The sequence below is a fragment of the Cavia porcellus genome, unplaced genomic scaffold, assembly GCF_034190915.1.
Source record: "Cavia porcellus strain 051 isolate PalLab524CR breed Dunkin Hartley unplaced genomic scaffold, mCavPor4.1 scaffold_7, whole genome shotgun sequence".
In the NCBI taxonomy this organism is placed as follows: Eukaryota; Metazoa; Chordata; class Mammalia; order Rodentia; family Caviidae; genus Cavia; species Cavia porcellus.
The window spans coordinates 8361934-8370883 of NW_026947490.1; positions in this window are offsets into that span (position 1 = coordinate 8361934).

An 8950-nucleotide genomic window follows, 5' to 3' on the forward strand; every position below is an offset into this window, starting at 1 on the left:
TCCTCTGACATGCTATTCCTTCCGTCCATGAGAGTTAATGATAGATCAGTTCTGCAGTCCAGGAGAGTGCAATGTCTAAATTGCAAAACTATTAGTTTCCACAGTAACTGCAAGAATTTATTTTGCATTAAATAATCCAAACTTGCCAATAAAAATTATCTGAAGTCTGGTAAAAGTAATAAAATTTCCCTTAAATGGATTCATAGTAAATTCTCCATATAAATTATCAGGTTTGTTGAAGTGTGAATGACTGTTTTTAGACAATATGAATACATATTTTAATAGCATAAATCAATGACAGTAAACCTTTTAAAGACCAAGTGCCCAACAGCACTAAACTTATTTGTTATGGTCAAGTATCAACACTGAAATTGAACTCGAATACTGAGGTTTTAGTTTAGAAAAGCGACTAATGCATTAACATCTTTTGTCATAAAGAAAAGTGCAGTAACAGAGCTTTGAATGGTACAAACAGCTGTGTAAGGAAAGAGAAAAGTCTGGATGTGGTGTGCTGTTACTGCATGCTCTGCTCCTGGGCTAACACAGGCAAGACTTGGCTCATGTGCCAAGAGAGAGGGCTCTGCCCGCCGTGGCACACGTACATAGGTTCACTACCACTGGTGTAAATTATTAGCAAGTCATTGAATATAATTAAATACCAGGTTGAGAAATGAAAGGTATTTTCCACTTGCAGAAAATGGGTTTTGTGTGTGTATGAAGTATTAGAATTGAATTTTGAATTGTGTTTTCTTGAATAAGAAAGAGGAGGTTAAACTTTCACATATTACAATTTTCCTTCCCTAGGCTGTTAGAGAAATCCTACCTTACTACAGCTGGCTTCTTCCTGTGACCCATGGCATTGTAAAACTCTTAAACACAATTCTGTCAGCATTTATCCCTTCAGAATACAATATTCTTACACTCAATCATCGACCAATTGTAGACCCCCCAAACATTAGCAGCATAATTATGTCTTTAAATAAACACTGAAAAATAACCTTGGAAACTAAGTACATTCAATAGAGAATATTTCATGTGAAAAATATAACAGTACTGTGGCTATTGTTGGAGTGGTAGTTTCCTGTAACAGTACACACATCCTAGCACTTTTCCATAGCAGTCATCTCATTTAAATGGTGCGTGAGAACCCACAAATCTTACTCTTTAATGAAAAGAAATTCAGCCTTCCATATCCAATGACCATACTTATATTTCTATACCAGTCAACTGCTCAGTCATAAAGCAACCTTTTGGTAAATGGCCTAGTCTTCAGAAACAGTGAGGACTAAAACAGTGTGTGTGTGTGTGTGTGTGTGTGTGTGTGTGCGTGTGCGTGTGTGTTACATTTGCTTGGCTTCAGACAGACAGCAGTTTTTCTATTATTCTGTTAATTGTGACATTCCCCTCTACAGGCCCTTTTATTATTTAAGAGCTAAGTCACCATTACTTACTTTACTAAATATGCATTTGCATAACTAGTGAATAACAAACGGAAAAATCACACCTTGTACCCAAGCATGCCCAATTAAATGTGCTTGAGTATTCAATGGTGGAAACCTAGCCATGGAAGAAAATAGTCCAGAATACTTCCTATTCAGTAATATAACAGTATAATTTCACTGTTGGTTATTGGTAAATTTAAAGGATCAGTGCACCTAACCATCAAAACAGTTGAACTCTTGTGTATATTAGAACCCCGTCACACATTATTATAGTACATAACTTTTAAGTATTTGAAAAAAATGTATTGCTTATGATGACAAATTTTTAGATGATATGGTTACTTGACTCATTTTTATAAGTTCTTCAATATTCAATCTAAAGAGGTTGAAGTATATCATTAGTTTGACATCTCCTTTCTTAATAAGAAGAATCACAGCCTCATTCATTCTGTTTTCAGTTTAACCAAAAACCATAAAATGTATTTACAGTGCTACCAGTGTTATAGATATTTGTGAAATGTGATTGTTGAAACACTTGCACAGGAAGAGATGTCTAGTCAGAGTCAGTGAGGAAGTTTTCTGAAGTCTCAAATGGCGAGAAGTCTAATCACTTCCTAAATTTACACAAGTGAGTCATGAGAGATTTTTAGAATTTCTAGCAGTGTACTTTTGTGTACTTTTTGGCTAAAGAATGCACAATCTCCTCTGGAGGGAAAGGTTTATGTGAGTACACAGTGATGCTTGACAAGAAAATGTACATCAGCAATCTAAAAACCACTGCCAGTGAACTCCACGTAGACCATGATGGCTGTGACATGTCTCAGGGAGCCAGCTCATGGCCAGTGTCACCAAGGGTCCAAGGGTCTGCTAGGGGAATAAAGGTCAACCCCTTCTCTGTAATTCATCTTTCATTAGGCTGCAAAAGATATTTGTGAGATGGTGTTAAATCTCCCTATTCTGCACATTTAGAAAACGGAGCTTAGAAAAATTGCGTGGGAGAACACATTAAGCATTACCAGGCACATAAGTTCTGGCCATAATTTATCTGACCACAAAGGTCAGGTCTAGTTGCTTTACCACTTATAAAAAGAGCAGGGGACAAGAAAGGTCTTTTATATAAGATGCATTGTTTTATAAAATGTGACTCTGAAAGTGTGTTTCCAAAGACACAATAAGTAGTCCCCTTGAATGAAACTCCTCAAGGAACTCATAAAATCCCATTTATTCTAAACAATGTGTTTGAAATTGAGTTATATAGTTCAGCAATATAATTAAGGTCAAATCATGCTTCTTTTTGACAAACAAGTAATTTTACCTGTTTGGCATTTCAACAGGAGAATAAAGATTTGAGAAATACCCAATTATAAATTAAATTTAGTTAAATAATAAGGAAATTTGAACTATTTTAAAACCTTTTTAATTTTTCTTTTTGTCTTTTTCGGTACCAGGGATCAAACTCACCACTGCCTGCTTGCAAGGCAGGTGCTTATGCCGCTGAGCTAAATCCCCAATCCCTAAAACCTTTTAATATGGGAAGATACTCTTTTGGAAACTAGCAATATGAGAACTGATGACAGATATAAAAATCTCTTTATATTTGCAAAAAACGTACTGAAATTCACATCAGCAAGCATCCAATGAGATAAGACCTTGTCTTTTTTTGGGGGGGGGGTTGCTGGGGATCGAACTCATGACCTCATGTTTGCACGATCTCGTGTTTGCCAACCAGGCACTTCCACCACTGAGCTAAACCCCCAGCCAAGTCCTTATATTTATACAGAATCTATTAAAACATGTGTGCTAACACCTTCAGTTTCATATCAATAAAAGAACAGTGACATGTATACTTGTTGGGTGTGAATCTCAGCAAAAATTAGCAAGGTTTTTCAGGTCAAGGTTTCTTTATTAATTAGCTAGGTACAATTTAAAATGATAACCATATCAAGTTTTGCAAAGATAAATTCTGTTTTGAATTTAGTTTATATCTCCAAAGGATAAAATCTAAAGTTCAATTCCCAAATCCAGAATCTTAAACATTTATCACTCCAAATAATGTTATGAACACCATGAAATGTTTCAAAATAGTTATTTTGAATTTATGAAAAATGTGTCTATAAATGAATTCTTACAAAATAAGCATATGTACTAATGTGATTTTAATAGCAGTTTTAAGAAACTGTCAAGGTTGAAAATTCTAATTTTCTAATTGAAGCAATTGAGCTATAGTTTAAGAAAAATTCAACAAGAAATACCACAAGGACTCTGGAATGACAATAATTTGAAAGACCTAACATTGATAATACATCTTTTGTGGATTGGGGAAGTTACTTGATGGCAACTAAATACCTCTGATGAGGTATTGTGCAAATGGTCCCTAAATATGAGCAGGAGAACGGGCTGCACTGGCAGCCAATGCCCAGAAGTCCGGCAGGTAACAGTGACACTTGCGTAGCTGTTCTCTGCAATTTAATCAAAGCCTGACTTTCTGTCTCCACCAAGTCTAATGACAATCACTGCTTTTAAAAACTGCGGCTCTTTCTCCCTTAGGAATCCTTGTCAGGGTCCTGTCACCTCACCAAGTGCTCTCTGCTTCCCTGAGGTGAACTGTGGAGATGCTCCCTGCTCTCTGAGGAGCAGCCTAAGCAGCAACTCACTCCACACCAACTCACTGCACGTCAACTGCCACGCATCGTGTGGTGAACACTGGAGCTACCCCTCAGCCAGCTTTAAGAGGGGTTCCTGTAGCCCTTCCTTCTGCTCTCTGATTGCTTCTGCTGTGTCTGAATTCCATCAAGGATCCATCATTCTGTAGACTACCTTTGAGCTGCCACCCGCCAGACTACCCAGCCCTGTGTTCGTCAACACCAAAGCTACCTGACCTACAGTTGTCAACCACTGAGCCACCTTCCTTATGATCATTCACTACTAAGACACCTGTGCTAGGGATACTAGCCTCAGAGCTGTATGTCTGAATGTTACAGACCCATGAAAGAGCAATTTTCAACCATACTCTTCTTCAGAGAGTCACTGGAAGCACCTTTATTAAAGGAAGTCATTGTGAATATCTGGAAACAACCTTTCAATACCAGCTTTGAGAGATCACCCAGTTTCACCTCCGTAGCTGTTTTTACTTTGCAGGAGTGTACTAAGTCTCCTCAATCTGTACTAACTCCCTTAATGAGCATTCCCTGTGCTTTATGAATTTTTATTGCTTACTTGTTTATTTTTCTTAAAAAGATGTTCTTCAAACTTGGTACAATGGTTTTCTGCTATTTTTTTCTTAATTAAACCAAATCTTGGGTGACACATCATGCTTATTAAGTATTATCATTTTTGTATACCCTTATTTTTATTTTTAGTTTCTTTTTTTTATTATGGAGAAAAAAACAGAAATAGGGTACAAGTTATACAGAATTTCAAAAAAAAATAAACAATAGGAAATCACTAGATAATAGATTACATATTGTTATCTTAGAAATAGTTGTTCAAGTTACAAAATTAAACCATGTAAAGTGGACTTTCAAACAGTGAGACTGCAAACAGTTCTGTTCAATGATCCAACAAAACTCAGTAATATGGTTATCTATCTTATACACTTAAATATATATGCAGTTATATTCTTTAGAGCACTTCCTTTTCCTTTCTTTTGTACAATGTCAATTACACATTTGGGGTTTTATTACTCCCACACTTCTAGAGTAAAACCAAATGGACATAACAGAACAGAGTCAGTCAAATCAGAATGATGAACATAATAGATAATGTAAAAACAAAATACTAGGTGATCAACAATGGTTACCATACTGCCTCTTGTTATGTTAATAAGAATTGCCTATATCATCAGTTATAATAAAATTGAACAAAACAGTAAAGAATAAAACCAAAACACTGGAGACTTTACAGGGCTTTAAAAGAAGATAACAGTCAAATGGAATGGGCGTCATAATGAATTCTATTGTCTTTACAGTTGTTGCCTATATTTTCGAACTTGGTACTATCAAGAAAAGCAGAATAGAGGAAAATCAGTCAAAGCAAGATGGTGAGGGCTATACAGGGTTTCAAATCAAGTTAATAGGAAATCAAAGTGGGTTACTATAATATAACCTGCTATTTTTTTATTTTTCCCTTAATTAAAAAGAAAAATAAAAAGTAAATAATTAAAAAAAAAGAGAGACTGAGATAAAAGTGGGCATAACTACAAAACAGCGCAGGTCAAAGCATAACCATTTAAGCAAAATAGTGTTTCACCACAAGACATCCTGACATAAAAGTAGTTACCATAATGTCTCTTTCCTTGAAATCTTTCAGTATAACTTCATATACTGTAGCACCAAACATATCAAGACAATGTAAAACCACTCAAGGGAATGACAGTATTACAGGGTATTTAGAACCAACTATCAGAAAATGAACAATGGTTTCTGTATAATCTCCTTGTCTATAAAAGTTTTTGCTTATATTATCATATATAATAAAATCCAATAAGATACAACCTGTTAAGACCGATGGAGACAGAAAATTAAAGCTTGATGGTACTTCAAAGCAAGATGATACTAAATCAGCACTAGCTATTATGATGTCTTATTTTCTCCAAAATAGCTATTCCTACCATCCAATCTTCTCTGCCTCATTTCTGTTGAGCTCTTTTTCTGTCATTTGTTGTCAGTTTGTCTTCTTCATTTCGCTTTCTGCTCCATTCATTGTCGCCTCTCTGCCACTGTTTCTGAAGTCTTGGTATTTTCCTTTTTTAGAATATTCTTCAGTATTCTCTGTAGAGTTGAATTGGTGGTTGCAAATTCCCCTAGTTCCTCTTTATCCAGGAAGCACCTTGTTTTTCCATCAATTTCTAGGGACAATTGTGCAGGATATATCAATCTTGGCTGGAGGTTGTTATCTTTCAAAGCTTGAATTATTTCCCTCCACGCTCTTCGTGATTTGATGGTTTGTGCCGAGAAGTCTGGTGTAATTCTGATGTGTGTTCCCTTGTAAGTGATCTGTTTATTGTCTCTGACAGCTTTTAGTATTCTGTTCTTATATTGGATTTCTGGAATTTTGATTATTATATGCCTGGGTGTAGCTCTGTTTGGGTTGTAGGTGGCTGGGGTCCTATATGCCTCATACATCTGAGTATCTTTACCTTTTGCTAAATTAGGTAAATTCTCTTGGATTATTTCTGTGAATAGCTTTTGTAGTCCATTTATTTGTATCCCTACTTCTTTTATGTTCTTAATTCTTAGGTTATAGATCCTCTTATCGTCTTCTAGCCTTTGTATTATTGCTGTTTGTTTTCTTGTTATTTTTAAGAAGTTTTTCATTTCATGCTTCCATATTACAAGTCTGCCCTCCAATTCAGATAATCTATCCTCAGTTTCTTTCAAGCTGTTATGCCAGCTTTCAATAGAGTTTTTAGTTTCCTGGTAATCTCTTTGAACCTGCTTCACATATTGTATGTTTTCTCTATTTTCTCCATCAAACAATTCTCCCCTTTTTCTCTGTTCTTCCATTCTACCATCTGTTTTTTCTTGGGTGGTGCTTAGCATTTCTCTCACTATTCTACTTATATCTTGCTTTATTTCATTAAATCCTTCATTTTTAAACTCGTCTATGAGGCTCTAGAGATATCGCTTTATGTCTATTGGTGCTGTGTCTGATATTGCATGTTTTCTGTCTTCCTTTGCGTTTCCCTTTCCTGGATCAGTGTTCTCAGGATTGGGGACTGAGGACCCTTTCTTGTTGCTTCCTCTTCCCATACTTTTTGTTCCTTTCATACAAGCAAATGTAGGAGGCCCAATTTTTTTTTTCCTCTTTTTTGGTTACAGTTTGTTTGAATTGCACCGGCTAGTTGTTCCCACCCACTGCAATGTACTAGGGAAACACAGACCTGGGCAGCCTCTGCTGGGCCCGCCCCTCCAGGTCAACCTACCAAAGGCTTCACCGCTAGGGTGCATCTCCAGGCGCTGGGACCTGGTTTGGGCTAGCCTACTGGGTCTTAGTGGCGTCACGCAGGCCAGGCACTCCCCACCAATCCTGCTTGAGAAGGGAATATGTGACTGAAGTCACTGCAGCGCCCTGTTTCCGGCAAGTCTGCCCGGTCCCAGTATGTCCTTTGCTGGAGCCTCCTACTCTATGAAAGGGTCCCTGTTCTGCTCACTCACCGCAAGTTGATGTAGGGCTCCCTGCTAGTTCTGCTCTCAACTCGGTCTGCAGATTCCCGCTCTCAGAGCTTTTGTGCATCTCTCTCCCTGCCCTGCAAATTTGAACACAGCAGCGGCAGCAGGAAATTCAAATCACAGCTTCCAATGGTGCAGGTTCCAGCTTCTGTGCTGAGATTTTATCTGTTCCTGTTATGGCACCAGGATTGGATTTCCAGTTGGTTTCTCTTAGCTTAGTTCATTCCTGGGTACGCACGGTGTATTTCCCCTTGCTTAGGACTCCTCATACTGCAGCATTCCTGGATTCTAAGTGGGGTATCTCAGAGAGCCTCCGTAGAAGCTGCTATCTATCCATGTTCTTTTTATTTTATAGCTAGTTATTTCCTTGGAATATGCAGACTCCTTCATGCATCACTGGTGATATCTGAACTCTGGATTAACTAGGGAAAATATTAAAAGGTTACAGATTTCATACATACTCACACACATGCATATACATATATATATGTATCTTTTGTATATACTATATATACACTATATATACATTATGTATACTATATATGTATTATACATACTTTATATGTATTATACATACTTTATGTATACACTATATATACATTATATATACTGTATACATGTAGATACACTATATATATATATATATATATATATATATATATGTAATACATGCAGCAATTTTACTGACTCTCCAGATGTTCTTAGATGATATTTGGCTTATGCCAAATCTCAGTGTTTCAAATAACAAATTTATCTTCAATGGAACATTACTTGTAGTAACATAAGTGCTGTAACACAACCACAGATATATTGCATATAAACAGTTTTTTGTTATTCTAAGATTAAGGGACAAAGAAAGAAATCAGCAGTAAGCTCTCCATGAAATCGTTTGCAGATAGACTGACAGAGAATTGATAATATTATTGGCATCAAGATAGCCCTAGAATTTGTAACCCCTTGAAGTATAGCATGGAGTTCATCCTTTCCCCTTGTCTACTCAGAAGAGATACTAATGTGTGACGCAATATTGTGTCCAGGAAGAAAAGGGGAATGCAGAATTGGTAGGGTATTCAGCAGTATCTGGAATAAAAACCTGTCTGAAGGAAAACTGAGTAAAAAGAAAACCTTCAACTTCTCCAACATTAAATCTGAGTTTCTGACTTACATTTATGAAAATTATAGCATATATATAGGGACTCATATATTTAATGTCCTTGCTTTGATTAGAAAAACTACACATATTCTCAGTTTTGTTTTCAACTTGAAAATAACAATAGGACTATTATAGTCCTCTTTAGTAAACTTGCTATTTTTGAGATTTCAGCTGGTAGGTTTCTA